The sequence below is a fragment of the Manacus candei genome, unplaced genomic scaffold (assembly GCF_025592945.1).
Source record: "Manacus candei isolate 608988 ecotype Guabito, Panama unplaced genomic scaffold, ASM2559294v1 h1tg000005l, whole genome shotgun sequence".
In the NCBI taxonomy this organism is placed as follows: domain Eukaryota; kingdom Metazoa; phylum Chordata; class Aves; order Passeriformes; family Pipridae; genus Manacus; species Manacus candei.
Genome location: NW_026138053.1, coordinates 7,756,123 through 7,772,265, shown reverse-complemented (window position 1 = coordinate 7,772,265; position 16,143 = coordinate 7,756,123). Strand labels below are relative to the sequence as shown.

General features: G+C 41.4%; 2 long non-coding RNA genes across 3 annotated transcripts in view; both read right to left on the bottom strand.

Moving 5' to 3' along the window:
- LOC127480140 (uncharacterized) overlaps nucleotides 1–16,143 on the bottom strand; it is a 146,050-nt gene that overhangs the window by 129,733 nt on the left and 174 nt on the right. The window lies entirely within an intron of this gene.
- Nucleotides 15,273–16,098, bottom strand: LOC127480146 (uncharacterized). 2 transcript variants are annotated; one of them, XR_007907775.1, is made up of 3 exons: nucleotides 16,061–16,098; nucleotides 15,925–15,961; nucleotides 15,273–15,531 (listed from the first exon to the last, which is right to left on the bottom strand). It is a non-coding gene; the product is annotated as an uncharacterized LOC127480146 (long non-coding RNA). The 2 variants fall into 2 exon arrangements; XR_007907776.1 differs by lacking the exon at nucleotides 15,925–15,961 and adding an exon at nucleotides 15,848–15,884.

The window sequence follows — 16,143 nt, the reverse complement described above, 5'->3', positions numbered from 1 at the left end:
CCCCTGAGCAGAGAATGTGCCTCTCACAAAGAAAACTTGTAGAAAGTCATCATATAATTCACCGTGAAAGCCTCTGACTACTGAAACACTTCTGGAGTGGTTTTGCACAGCAGGGCCCTCTTTTCCAATTCTGCACGTTACTCCTTGCAGGACATTTTTGTTAAGAAACAATGGAACTACAAAAATCAAATTAGACTTTCATCAAGGTCCCTTCTGTCCTTGAATATTCTGAACCACTAGAAGCACAGTTACAATGGGGAAGAATGGCGTTTTAAAAAGTTAATTAAATATTGAAAACACTGCTAATGTTTTTAGTTATAGAGTAACAACAGACATGGGGAGAACAAAACAAAAATCTAATTCAGAAAAATGAGTGAGTAACCTATTTTTGAAATCTTTTACAAAACTTGATAGGTCATGACTGACCTGATTAATCCAAATCTCTATAAAACACCTAGAAACTAACTCTGTAAACAAAAGTGGAGGAAGAACTAATATTTATTTTCCTCAACCTCACAATTATTTTCTGGTTTGCGTCTTACATTCTCCAAGCAATCTTTAAGTTGAATCCTTAAACAAAAGTACCAGCAACTTGCTGGAAATTCCTCTGAACTGTGAACTTTATTCCTTATTCTCTTTTAAATTAAAGCCCATTCCTGTGAAACCTGGCAGCATAATAACACCAAAGATGTGGGAAACAGGATACAATTCCAGCAGATGGAGCTCAAAAGCAAACAGTCCTGGAAGCAGCTGCACAGATGCCTGGAAGAGGAGCCTCTGCTCAGGTGGTGGAGTAGCCAAAAAAGATTTCAGATGAAACCTGTTATCATGTATGTGTAGTAAAACCAGAATAATGTTACCAGCTTCCCTGAATTCTTAAAATAATCACTGGCATGGATAGGGAGATCCTACATCATTTTAGTCATAGAATATCCACAGTTATTTCAGGGGACACTGAGTGTTCAAACACTCAGTGTTTGTTTTCTGAACTCTCATCCACTGTGATAAATTAGCTGGTGTGGTTTTTAGATGACTGCTGTTATCACACCTTTGTGTCCCAGATAACAAGCCACGAAAACTTGCACCATGCAGGGATTATCCAATACATGTCGCTGTTCAAACTCACAGCACTTGTATTGAGAAGAGATAAGTGAAGGAGTTGTGAATCTGCTGAATGGGTCACTGGTAGGTTTAAAAGCAGGGCCTGCCTAGTTCAAGTGATGCAATTCTCCAAGTGTGCCTGCAAATCAAAGCACCTTGGCAACTATGGAAAGATCATTTTCATCTGTGTCCAAAAGTAGTTCTAGAACTTTTAACAGTAGCAAGAATTGTGAGCTGCTGCATCCACCTTGTGAGCTCTGTTGGTTGTTTTATTTTCAGCTTGGAAAGTGAGACTTAAAAAGCCATAACACTTTACAGATACAGCTCAAGAGTTTAACTCCTGACATCTAAGGAAGTGAGCTGGCTCAGGAGGCACCATAGGTTCTCCCTATGGCTCACAGAAAAGCACAGGCCTCTCCAGGGTGATTTGGATAAAGTAAATTGCTAAGTGAAGTCCCTGGGCCCCAGCAGGCTGCTTTTTTCAACTTAGGAGCCTCCAGTCAGGATGAAACCAGGGAGTAACGATTACCTGATTAGAATCAGAGACACTCCCTTTCACTAAACAGAGAAGTTCTGCAAACATCCACCACGTGTTTGTGATGAACAATTTCCCTATGCAAAGTTGTACTCTCCTGCAACCCATACATAATGCACACTCTTTTTTCCCTATCCAAACACTATGGTATCCCCAAACATTAACTGTTCAAAATTCCTCACAAGAAGTCATTAAAAACAAGGCTTACTATGAACCCTCCAGTGGTGTCTCGGAGCCCAATCAAGATATGATCTTTATCATGTTAATAATCACCAAGTCTCTGACCCAAATACCTGACGGGGAGAAAAAGAACTCAAATTCTCCAGGCAAAATCCATCTCCGGTTTTCTTGTTTGGCTTTGCTATCATACAGACTGTTCCCTCTGCTTCCTGACTGAACCAGGTAAAGTATTTACAAGTACATATATTCTAATCAGTTAACAAAGTGCTTTAATATGCAGAATTACACAAAAACTATGTGAAACCATACAGTAAGTACAGCTGAATTCAGGACTGGCACTACAAGAGCTTACAGTTAATCTCCAGCCAGGTTACCAACCAAAGCCAAACCTTGGGAAGTTAACAGCAAATTTCCTTCTTTAACTGATGGATTGTAAGGAGATTTTAGTGCTCTTTGCCCAGGTCCCTCCTCCTTGAAGCAGAAATTTCTAACCAGTATCTCTCCAGTGCAGCACTTGCAGGGAGCAGCACAGTTTCCAGGAGTGCAACCTGTGCAAAAGCAAAGCAGTGACTTTCCTCTGGGCAGATGGGTCTCTGCTTTTAATACATCAGCTTGGTTAGAGACTTCTGGATTTTATTTCCCACTTCTGCACTCCAAAAACCACCTAAGCTTAGTATATTTAGGGAAGTGCCCCTGACTACACTTCACAACTACTGACAGCTTTTGCTTCCGTGTAATTTTGCAGAAGTAACAATAAATTTGACCACTTTGGTTGTTTCTCAAAACACTAACAGTTACCGAAAAACATAGCATGACTCCTAAAGATGCTGAATATCCCAGCTTTGGAAATCAGGCCACTGATAAATATTGGAAAGAAAACATGTTTAAAAACCATTGTATTTTTTTATGTTGGGAAATGGGGATGTCAGAATTTCCAGACCAGAAAGAAAGAAAGGAAGAAAGAAAATGCACAAGGGCAAAACATTTTGTACCAGGAGCCTTTTTTTTTTTCTTATCTTAGCCTCAGACTAAACTTTTATTTTCATAGGAAGGTTACAGAGCTCCAGCTCTTTCAAAGGGATGGTTTCAAACTGGTACACAAATATACACTGTTTTACTTTTTGATACAACTTGGGGCCTCACTGCAGGACCTCAGGAAGCTTTAGCTGTGGTGCCTTATGAAGTTTCCAAGGAAGCAGTTCAGGTTTCTGGGCCAGTTTCGGGACTGCAGGAGTTAAAGCATTTGGCCACTACTGCTACAAGGGCTGCTGCTGCCAGGTGAGCACCCACAGATCCTCCTCCTGGCCTTATGGAGCTCTGCTTTGATGTGTATAAGCATTTTTTTAATACAGTGCCAGCCTGAGCAGCCACCTTTTCCCTCCTCTTTTGCTTTTTCTTTTCCACTCCCTCACTTGTGCTGGTAGTGCTTTTTGGAATATTGCAGGATACTTATTTTAACCTGCATTGCTTCCCTTATTCTGTAAACTACAGAGCTCCATGAAGACCTGAAATGAGGGGGAGCAACAAGGGAGGTGGAACATAAACACAGGTACAGGCAGTGGGGATGTGGCATCTGCTGAAAGAAACGCTCACGACTGCCACAGGCAATGTCCAAACTGCCACAGGCTGAGGCAGGACTCCAAAATTCATTCTGCCCAAGTTAACTTACAGTACAAAAATGCCCAAGCAGATTTTGCACCAGTTTTGCTCAATTAATTTGAATTCACACTTTTGGTTAAACAAGCTCAACTTTCCATATGGACAAAGCCATAAAACGTGGTTTGACTTTCACAGGGAACATTTTTCATGCACCCATTAACTTGAACAAGAACTGTGAGACCTTACTGTACCTGCTTATGAAACTGTTTTTGTTAGATGACTAACTTTATGCATATATATTTTAAATTATTTAAGAGGGCAGTGAGGTTATTATCCAAAGCCTTATAAATGGAATTTCTTGCACATGTTCCTGATATTGGCTTCCATGTCTGTTTTGAATTCACTTACAAAATACACTACCACACCCACAATTAATTTCAAGCTGTTTCCTTGGCCCCCTCTGTTCACTGCATTATCATTCTTATGTGCAGAAACTGCTTCTGTGTTTTCCCTGGACAGGAAATGCCAGGCTGGCAACACGAGAAAGGCTTGGATTTTAGCTAAATGTTAATGTTTATTGCCGTGGGTTGAACGTGGCAACTCGGTTAAGGAAATGCTCTCCCAGTCAGGCTCTGTAACACCTATTTGCTACTACCAAAGCCAGATACAGCTCCAATCAAACTCTAAAGGTAACAGTGACAACATGTGGTGACAAAAGCAACAAAGTAATAAAATCAGGGAAGGAAAGGTCTTACGAAGTTACTCTTTTTCTGTTACAAACAGCCCAATTCCCAAGCCTGTTGCCAATTAGGAACGCCAGCAGCTCAGTTCCAGAAGTGTGGGCACTGTAGTCACACCTGATTTTCTGTAGCCTTTCTAATGGTGCTCTCTCCTGAAATTTAGTTCTCAGTGTTTTGGCACATCTAAGAAGGAAGAGCTCACATTTATCCCCTTGGGAACATCCCAGCACAGCAGCACAGCCCCAGCAATCCATGGAAGCAGTGCCACCCATCTCACCCTTCCTGCCTCTTCAGGAGGGTCTGACTTCTACACTGGGTCTGGTGACCCAGGGGGATCAGGAAGAAATAAAACTCCTTTTCTTTACAACTGTATAGAAACAGGAACAAGCGAGACCCAGCAACCACCACACAGAAACCAACTCAGATCCCTCAGAGTTCCAGGATTCAGCTGATACCACTTCAGCCACCAGCACAGTCAGTGATGAATTTGAGTTCTAATTCCACCTACAGCTTTACATGAGGAGCTACTTCTTAGTCCCACACGTGATTTTCCATAAGTGCTGGTTGAGATCTACAGTGCAGAAGAGAAGTGCTGAGCTTAATTCTCCTCCTTCCAGGCACTCCATGTCTTGGCTTAAAAAACAAAACCGAAACGCCCCAAACCAAACAACTGTGTCTTGGCCTAAACCCTCCCTCTGGTTTGGATGTTCAGAATAATACTGACTTCACAGAGATTTACTCTCTGATTTCAATGAGTCTCTGAGTCTATGAGTTAAAAAGGAAAAGTTTTTTAAGTACAGGTTGAAGACAAACAGAAACTCTCCATGTAGCCAGGAAAAATTGCCACTTTTTCCTTACAACCAAAAATGATTATTTGTAATGATGAAGCTCCAAAAAAATCTATGAATGGCTCTTGCAACTCATGAGAAGAGCCAGAATAAAAGTAGAGCTCTCAAATACTGAGAATTTTTAATCGCTTTCTATTTCCTTTATGGACATCCATTAGTATTTGCATAGTCTAAAGCCCCTCACATATGAAACATGATAAATTGAAATGTATTTTGATTTGTTTCTTAAACTGTATTAAACTGTGTTTAAGTATTGCTGTATTTTGAGCTAAAACTGGAGTACTGTGATTCACCACACTAAAAAAAAGCTGTGATTTTTCAAGTCCATTTGCCCAATATCTGCTTGCCATACCTAACATCACAAGCCTCATCCCAATGTTGAATTTAGCTATTATTTGATACTTTATGCTCTGAGATTCCTTCCTTAAGTCTGAAGCTTTAATTTAAGCCAGCTGTTCCACAATAACTCAACATGCGTGGGATTTTCCCACTAAATGAAAATGATAACTAGGACTTTTTTTATTTTTAAAGATATATTATGTCCATTGAGAAATGGCCCCTTTGAAATAAAGGCAAGGAAACTGCCAAAGTTGGTTCACCCCTGGAATGTGGAAATGATCCTGTGCAACACAGCTGGGTTGGTGCTGTTATTGCCTTGACTGTGTTATGGTTTAATGTACAAACTTACGTTGGCTTTTTTAGCTTTCCATTTTTACTGACTTATACAGTTTCATGTTGAAAATTAATACATGAATATTAATATATGCAATATAATATTCTAAACATATATTTCTATTCAAATTATTTTTCTTCTGAATAGCAAACACTAAAGACTATTTGTGTTCATGAGGGAAGGTGTATACATGTACATCTGTACTGTAGAATGCTACTGGTTTATTATTAAAATACAGACAATTCTAGCATTGAAATACATCAGTTTTCAATACCATTTTGATCACAAGAAAATGGGAAATGGCCTCTAGAAAAAAAAAGCCCTGCCATACCAGAGGCAATGGCAGGTAAAGGGTTAAAATCAGTGCAGTATTTAAGAGTAACAGAATGTTTTCCTGCGAACTCCTTCTATGGTGTGATCCAGGGGAAGGTCCAACTTAAGTGCTGGATGTTCATACAGGATTTCCTCTGACTAATGCTGTCAGCATTCAAAACTTTGAATTTAAAATGTGGGTGTTCTGCACAGATAGGAAATTTACCATTTACAATTTCTGATTCGAAAATGAATGGAAATGACTCTGATTTTCAGATTCATTTGCTGTACGTGGAACGACAGCAGAAAATAAGGAAGTCACTCAGTGGCATATGCTGGGATTGCCTGCCAAGCTTTTACACAAGCCTTTTATATCTGCATGGGATTCACAGGAAGCTTGTACAGGAAGGCCTTTTCCTTCCTTATTTTTGAAAAGCTTTGTTGGATTGAAATTATGCCAGTGAGTAGAAGAGGGGAAGGGGGAACAAACCACCATCCCGGTGGTTTTGGTGCCAATCCATACAAAACTGAAAGTCACATCTAGACAACATTAATGCAACCTGTTGTAAAATAAACTAACAAAAACAAGTCTACAGAGCATGAGAGATGTTTAATAGTTTCTGATTTAAAAGATTCAAAAAGAAAAAATAATGCAAGAACTAAACCAAACAGTATGGAAAATGCAAATTAAGCTAAATTTGCCAATATTTCTAGCAAACATGCCATGGCCACATACACTCTCCAGCAGGTTTGCTCTGAATTCTATTGCAAGCTCTGGCTGCCTCAGATAATGTTTAAATAGAGGTATTTTATTGAATTAAACATGAAGTCACTAATAGCACTTGAGCTGTCACTACAATATCCCTTCTATTGACTTCTTAATGTCACGTTTATCCCATTTTCATGACACAATATTAACTTTTAATTGAAACTAAGCTTTCCCTCTGTCTTGTGACACAAGGGAAAAAGAAGGTTGATTCTAGCTATTAAAAATCACTATTCCTTCCTTAATCTGTGTCTTCTAAAATCCCTAGTGAGCATATTACTGCTCTGTGTACTATTATACTTATTGAGCCAAAGATTTTGCTTCACTGGGAAGCATGTAATATAAAAATATACCTACAGGTGGACTTCAGTGTGTCTAAAGGCATCCTCAGCATCTACCACATCTATTGGCAGGGGTCCCACAACTCTCAGAGAACTCAATTTAACCCTGAGAGTCTCATAAACCCAGAACTGCAATTTAGGCAAGGAGGAAAAAAAACCCCAAAACAACCAACAAACGTAGAAACAAACAAACAAACAACACCCCCCCCAAACTTTAAAAACTTTCTCAAATAGGGAATGCTTCAACTGCACAGTAAAGGAGACTGGGTTTGTAAATGAGTGGGTTGATGACAGAGGGATAATGGTGGAGGAGGAGACTCAAAAATGCATAAGGTAGCAAAATTCAAAGGATGAAGAGGAAAGTAGTGCATGGACAGTGGAAGACATCAAAAGCATTAGGAGGGAAGACTGAAAAGATGCAGCTCTTGTAAAGACTGTTGGGGGAAGTGTGCAGTTCTCTGCCACTGCACAGCAGAACCAAACATTCAAATTATGAAAGCTATTATTAAAAAAAAAAAAAAAAAAGATGCTGGAATAATGATTCAAACTTGTGCCTTGTCCACAGAGTAGCTCCAGCACAGGTACCCACTCTGTGTACCCATATTGTGAGAAAAGGCATTCCCAGGGAAAACAAAATCCATACTGGTGTGTTTGCATTGCTCCTGTGACCAAAACTCTGTGCAGCAAATACTTCTCTGCTCACAGTGCAGGCTAGAGGAGCAAGGAATAAAAGACTTAGAGTCAGGAATGGGAATGGAGAAGTCTGAAATGAAAGCTCTGGTTCAGATGAGACTGCACATGATCTGCAGAGCGATGGAAACTGAGGGGGCAGCCAGGTCATGCCTTTCCCCTGCTGCATGAATCACCCTTTGAATGGAAATTTGAGTAGGAAGACATAATGGCTTGGGAACAAAGGGAGCTGCTGGAATATCACAGGTGCAGCCCAACAGAGAAGGATGTTTTGGGACGTGCCAAGGAAAGCAAACATCGCGAATCTGGAGGAGTTGTCAGGACTTTGTGATTTGGGGAGCTCTCCAAATCAACAAGGGTGCTTCTCATGGAGTCAAAGAGACAGGAGTGGAGCTGAGGTCCAGATTCAGTGCTCCAATTAATCAATTCCTTAATGCTAAAGCAGAATTCACAATTCAGAAATGATAGGAGGTGCTGATGTCCTGCTAAAGTTTCCAGGAGTCAGACTTGTACTGCACTGAGGCACTCCCTGCAGTGGTGGATGTGTAAGTATATACTTTGCTGAACTGGAACTAAAGTGAGGTGCAGGAATCCAGATCCTGACATACAAGACACATTCTGGGGGAGCCAAAACAGTCAAAGCCAGAGGATTCAAACAGAAGAGAGGGGGAACTATCAGAACTTGGAAAGGGAGATAACATGGGAAAGAATCAACTCTATATGCCCCAGAAAACCTTCTAGTAATGAGAAATACTGTGAAACTGAGCAACAGGTACTCAGTAAAATACAGAATTACAGGCAAACTAAAACACTAATATGAAAGAAACAATTCCATACCCATGACTTTCTAGCACTGCTATACCAGGAAAGTCAAACCTCATTTTGATATACAACAAACATAGAGTGAATGTAACTGGAAATCCAAGATGATTAAAACTAGTTGATCAGGTTGGAATACAACAAATGCTAATAACTAGAATAAATAAATAAATAAATAAGTGCTTCCATATCTTTTTCCAGGAGAAGGAAGGAAAAATACCATTTTTTTTCTAAAATGTGGTCACAAGGAAGCCCCTTGAATAATTTGAATTGTCTAAAGACAGAGATAATGCTATAGATAGAGCAGTGAAGATAGTGGTGATAGATTTGTATAATCACTAAGAACCAAATTCTGCTTGTATACTGCTGTAAATTCAGAATAGTAGTCCACAAAGCAAAGCAAATTTGGCCAAAAGACTTCTGTGGGAGTGCAGTGGCACTGCCATCCCCACCTCCTGGGGACAATGCTGCCAGTAAGGTGAGCCCACGGGGTATAGGGGGTTTGAGGAGGATCCTGGTCTTCAACAGCTACAGAACTTCCATAAAGTATTTTCCTCTGTAAGATTTCACTGCCAAAGTTTCTGTTCCTGACTCAAAACCACAAGGGCTTGTTTGGTTCAAAATAGTAAAAAAAAAATCTGCCCATTTTGGAGAAAAACCCTGGCCCTCTCTCCATTTGGTTTTGTTGATCCTCGAAGCTGCCTCAGCATTTGGTAACTCAATACTTTTACATCATTTACATTTTATTCTAATGATAGGAGGGCTCGTGTTTTGCCATAACTGCTTTCTGTCAGCCTTGGTCTGGAAGGACACATTTAAAGCTCTAAAATTATAAGATCAAAATTATGACACTGATACAACTTCAAGCCAGTGAACTGGAAAATGGTAACTCCTTATTAGTAGAATCAGTATTAGTTTCCATGTTTAGTCAATAGATTGACAACCAAAATAGTTCTTAAATTTAAATTAAGCTTGTGACAGTACAGACTTCTGCAGAATAAATATGTATAGAAACAAATAACTAGTAATACTTATCACTTAGACAAAAAAATTGTAATATTTCTTTTTTTAACTTTGTATTATGAAAATTGCTAAATAACTAAATATGTATTTCATCATATCACAACTAACATTTTTTCTGCCTCTTTCAAACCAACTTTTATTTATTTATTATGTTCTGAAACAAAACCATTGCTTTTCTTTAGCTCTGTGAAGCTAAAATAGAAAGGTTTTTTTTTTTCTTCTGCCTCCACTATGTAGCTTCTCAGAAAACTACCTGGCAAGTAATTCCATGAAGAAATTTGGAAAAATACTTAAATCTAATTATTCAAAAACTTGAATGGCAAAAGAATAGTTTCTAAGTAGTTCGGTCACTCTTCTTAAATTCACTGATATATTCATGGTAAACTGGCAAACAATTCTAATCCTCACTTTGGTGAGTTATGTTCTTTAAGGCTCATTCCTGCAGCCAGATCCAGCCCTCCTGCTCTGTGGGCATTTCCAGCCATCAGGGGCACTTTGTAGGTGTGTGTTATCCACTCACAGTCACCCCAGGTTGACAACTTAATAAAAGTACACGTCTTTGGAAAAAAGAACAGTTTGCAATGCAGGGGTGCAGGACAACGTGATCTTCATTTGATTATGCCTGAGGAAACAGCACTACAGGGTTGGGATAAGGCTGTGGTTTGGAAATGGAATGAAATACCTGAGTTGTTACACCAGCTGTTGCATTGTCAGTACCTTGCCAGCATCCCTGAGCAGTGGACACATCCAGGAAGCTGTGCCTTCTGCAGGTCCCTGCTTCCAGCCTGGTACAGGCCCCGCAGGGGGGGCTCTGTCCTGCCAACGAGCCGCAGGAGGAGCAGAGTCAGACACAGAACACGAGGCTGAGCAGCTCAGCTTTCCCCTCCTCAGCAGCCCCACTCAGGCCCCCTGATCCACATGTCCTGCATGTGCCAGTTCCACTCAGGGGATGGCACTTTCCTAGGGAACACCTCCCATCTAAATACCAGCCAGGGCAGAGGTTGCTCAGCCCAGGAAGGCCCCAAGCCTGCTCTCTACAGAAATATGACTAACACAAACTGATCGCTCAGCACCAAAGCTCCCCTCCTGACTTGCCTAATTTACTGCACTTCATCTTTAGGCAAAACTAAGCACCACATTTTGCCTCTTGCAGACATTCTGACCAGTCAGCTTCTCCTCCAGATAATAAGTCAAGCTCACTCTAATCATCACCACGAGCACTTGTAGCACTGCTGTTTCTCAATCCAGCTGTACCTAAATATAGTTCAACCTCAACCAGCTCAGCCACACTCAGATTCCTGGTTATCCAAAACAAAGCTTTGTTCGTGAGCCATGTTTATTAAGGAAAATGCCTTGATTACCCGGAGATATTTCTCCATCCCTCATCATGTCTGGATAAAGCAGTTGGCTTTATTATCTCTTCCAGACTGGTTATTCCACAGCGAGATACGTTCCCAATAACCAGCTCGGCGAGAGCCTCGGTGGAGGAAGGGTGACCTCTGCAGGTGCCTCACGTCCCTTCTCAGTCCCTCTAACCACACTCGAGGTGTACTTTGGGTTGCTTTCATCTTGGAGAAATTAAAATAGAGAAAATTAAACGTATATTTGATGATGACATGGCAACATAAAATAAGCCAGAAAACACGGGCCCGCGTTAATTTAAGAAATAAATGTTCATCGCTGAGAAGTCAGAAAACAATACTTCAAAGGACAGAAACTTCAAAGCACTCTATAACTTCAAAGCACTGCTCCAACAGTAATGAACACTTAGGACATGTCTGTGAGGTAGAAAAAAATTTCCTTTTTTAATGCTTGTGTAAACAGGGCACGGGGATTAAGGGATTGGCCCAAGGACACAAGTTGGTGGCAAAACTGAGATTGCACATCAGAAATAACTGGCTCAAGTCTCCCAGGTACAGCTGGATTGAAACAGTTCCCTGCATGGCCACTCATTCAGCAGAGGCAAAACCCGAGATCTTTCCTATCAGTAGCATCACCTGTCCTTCAAATCTGTAAATTTAGCAAAGTCAATCATTTCCTTTTTAAAATAACCTAATAAATAACCTTTTAGAATAACCTAACAACCCAGTCCTTGAATACATGAAGCTAAAAAAGGTCAGCAAAATAAAAGAGGTCTGTGATGTACTTAGCAAGAGAAACATAATCACCTTATGTTCCTCAGACAACAAATAAATACAAAAAATAACAAAGAAGGCCAAGGATTGGCATCTTCCTCTCTCCAACTTACTTCTTTTCTTAGATCTTTTGTAATATCGAATTTTGCCGTTTTGATTTTCAATGAAGAGCTTCCTGCTGATCCCACATATTTGTGCCCTCATGCACTTAAATTACAGGAGAAGAGGTGTGGAACCTTAATATTTGTCCCTTCTCTAAAACATTTACGTGTCAAACAAAGTGAGTTAGCAAGTTAAAAAGATACAAACAAAAAAGCATCCTTCAAATAGCCAATTCTGAACCTCTTTGTGAAGTCATTGTTGGAACAAAGGCTTAATTCTATAAGTAGTTAAAATAGTAATTAAAAAATAAGGGTTTTTAAAACATAATTTCTAAAAATGAATTCATACAATAAGCTTCCAAAATTTTCTTGCCAACTGTGATTCTTGTTAAAGACAGAATTTTCTCCTGAGTCACATATTTATAATGAGGAACTTCTTTTTTAAAAAAAATGCATAATTATATTTTGAAGACTGTGATTTGCATCTCATAACACGTCATTTGCTGCTTATTACTTTCCCAAAATAAAGTCCCACAGTGGCTCTGAAAGAGATGGAGCCTCCAAATATTGTTCAAATGTTCCTCCTCAAGGCCAGTGAGGAGAACTGCACCCTTCTATCTGTACTAGGATCTCTTCCCAGGGAAAATTCTGTATTCAGAACCCTGGGAAATTACTGCCATACTAAGACTCCTAAAGAATATCACCGTTTCTTTTTGTAAATTTTTTCAGGAGTTCTAAAAGTTCTCGTGCCATCTCTACCAACAACACTGCTCAGCACTCAACGTTTTCCACTGCCACAGCTCACAACTTTCCTGTGGAGGTGATAAGTATTGTCATCTCTGTTTGGCATGGGAAGAATAACAATGACAACAAGTAGATCCCATTTCCCCAAATGTTAAGTAAAGACTAATTTACTCAAGGCACAGATAGATCTTCCGTACTTTACTAAGTGAAATCTGAAGACTAAATAATTTTCAGATCCCAGATGGAGTCACTGGCAGATTTGGGAACAAAATTCAGTCCTCCTGACTCCCTACAATAAACCATGGTTTTCCATGTTATGAGTTAACAATCATTAACTAAATGACAAAGGTTTTGCTATTCTTGGTGTAGTGCCCTTCTTTGCATTTCAGAGGAATTACTGGGCTCTTAAATTGGCTGTCAAATTTGCTGACTTGATACCTGGCTGGTTTTCAAAATATATATTAAAAGTCTTGCCTTTCCTGGCTATTTCTTCAATAAAACTTTTTTTTTTTAATAGAATAAATTTTGCGATCTCATTTATAAAATTAAAGTCAACAGAAAAAAAATACAAATCTTATCAGTCACACTGTACCCACTACTAAGAAAATACATGCAAAGGCAGCAGGACCCAGCAGGAAGGGCACTGAACTAAGAAACCGATGCCAAAAATTCCCATTTCCTTAAAGAATGTCATGCTTTCAGCTTCTGGGAGCATTTTACTTCTAGGTCTTCCAGAACTCTGTAATCTCAGTTTCTCTCTCAGTCGGTTTCAAAATGTGTACATAATTATTACTTTGTGTCCTTATCTCCAGAAGGATTTTTAACGCCAATAAATTAAATTAATTACAGCTAGATTCCAAGGTCCTATCCATATGGAAGACTCTACAAGTGCACAGATTCTAAGCTCTAATTATCCTTTAAGTATTGCACACTGAATCACATGCCTTGATCCACCTCATGTAACAGAATTAACTTCCAGACAGACTCTGGGTTAGAGCAGCAATGACAAGATAATTGGCCTTTAAGTTAAATACACCCCATAGACTGCAGTTGTAGCTGATACTAGAAAGGCTGGATCACTTCTTATAATCAGCTGCTTATACAGTTTATTTTTTATCTTGGTCTTTATGCTTTTATTCCATTCCTTTATAGGTTTTTCACCTCCACAGGTGGCAGTGTGGACTCTCATGTCAGATCATACCAGAGGTGTGACTGTGGCAACAGTAACTATGCCGTCAACTTTCTTTTGTCCTGTTTAATTGACTGGTCATTTAGGGACCTACAAAAACCAGCTTGGCCAGAGGAACAGAGAAACTCGACAAACAAATATCTTCTATTCAAATATCAGATTCACAAAAGCTTTTTTTTTTATTCCTAATTACGTGTAAAAATTCTGGAAGAAGCCTTCCAATTGGAATATCTTTACATATCACAGACTTCTGTTATTAAACTGCACTCGTTGCTAAGGAAGAAGAGAGGAGATCAAAGGACTTCTAGCAACCAGAAACCCAAAGGTGAGGGAGTTTTGATTTCTTTCTCATTCTTTAAAGATTTATCTCTGAACTACAACAGTTGTTGTTCATAGTTCTGTGAAAAGAAAGAAACTACGTGAGCCTGCCTTCCTACTTCCTATTTACCTTCCCAATTCACTCTTGGATTAGCAGCATGATGGTGCAGTCAAGCACCCTGTTTGCAAACCCATATGCAATCCAAGTCCTGAGGACTAAAAAGGAAGAGCTGGTGGAAGGCATAAGGGACCCAGACCAGCTCCTGCACTCACAGACAATGGGATTTTTACTCCAGAAAAAGGTATTCCTAAGACTATAACAATTATTAACTATTTTTCTTTCTATCTTTCATCCTACCATTTGTCTAGATTTTGCTTTTTCAAGTCGAGATAACAAAAACCATCACATTTGCTCTTTATTAATTTCACTTACAAACTCACTCCAGCACAAAGAGGAAATGTTCAGAATAAAAAGGCTGCAACAGACTTTATTGACTTGAAATATTTGTATTGAGATGACAATACAAATATAAACAGAAACACTTTTTTGAGTGGACGGTAATGATAATCAACTCTTCCCTTCGGTATATGATTAAAAGCCCAGATACCACAAACACCAAAATATTTCTTGTGAAACGAAACACAGATTTAAGAATGAATGGGAACAAAACTGTGATTTTTTGGCATCCATAATACAACACCTTAACTTGACCCACACAACACCCTGTGCTGTCATCTCTAGATGAAGGAACAGACATGACCACATGCTTGAAGGACAAAGGGATGTATGGCCTGTGCAGGCCTCCAGAATCACAGAATTTATGTAGGGTGGAAAAGACCTCCAAGATCATTGAGTCCAACCTTTGATTACCATGTCAACCAGACCAGCACTCTGAATGCCACATCCAGTCGTCCCTTGAACACCTCCAGGGGCAGGGACTCCACCACCTCCCTGGGCAGCCTGTTCCAATGCCTGACCACCTTCTCCGTGAAGAATTTTCCCCTAATATACAATAGGCCATTTTCTCTCATCCTATCCCTTGTTCCCTAGGAGCAGAGCCTCATCCCCCAGGTGGCTTCACCCTCCTGTCAGGGACTTGGAGAGAGCGAGAAGGTCCCCCCTGAGCCTCCTTTTCTCCATGCGGAGCCCCCCCCAGATGCTCCCGATGCTCCAGACCCTTCCCCAGCTCTGGACTCGCTCCAGCCCCTCCACGTCCTTCTCGCAGTGAGGTGCCCAGACCCACACCCAGCACTCGGGGTGCCCCTCACCAGGGTGGGCTCAGGTTCCAGGCTCCCGCTGTCGCATCCCGCGCTGCCCCTCAGCCCCTGCCTGACCGTCACCCCTTCACTCACAGCCCGGACGTGACCCTCAGAGCCCGGCCACGCTCCGTCAGTTCCCGGCCATGTCCCCTCACAGCTGGGCCATGTCCCTCAGCTGGGCCATGTCCCTCAGTTGGGCCATGCCCACTAACACGCCGGCCATGCCCCCTCACAGCCCGGCCTTGTCCCTCAGTTCTCGGCCATGCCCCCTCACACGCCGGCCATGTCCCCTCAGCCCAGCCATGTCCCCTCACAGCTCGGCCATGTCCCCTCAGCCCGGCCATGTCCCCTCACAGCCCAGCCATGTCCCTCAGCTGGGCCATGTCCCCTCACACGCCGGCCATGTCCCCTCAGCTGGGTCATGTCCCCTCAGCCCGGCCATGTCCCCTCAGCTGGGCCATGTCCCCTCACACGCCGGCCATGTCCCTCAGCTGGGCCATGTCCCCTCAGCTGGGCCATGTCCCCTCAGCTGGGCCATGTCCCCTCACACGCCGGCCATGTCCCTCAGCTGGGCCATGTCCCCTCAGCTGGGCCATGTCCCCTCACACGCCGGCCATGTCCCCTCAGCTGGGCCATGTCCCCTCACACGCCGGCCATGTCCCCTCAGCTGGGCCATGTCCCCTCACACGCCGGCCATGTCCCCTCACACGCCGGCCATGTCCCCTCAGCGCATCCATGCCCCCTTACAGCCCGGCCATGTCCCCTCAGC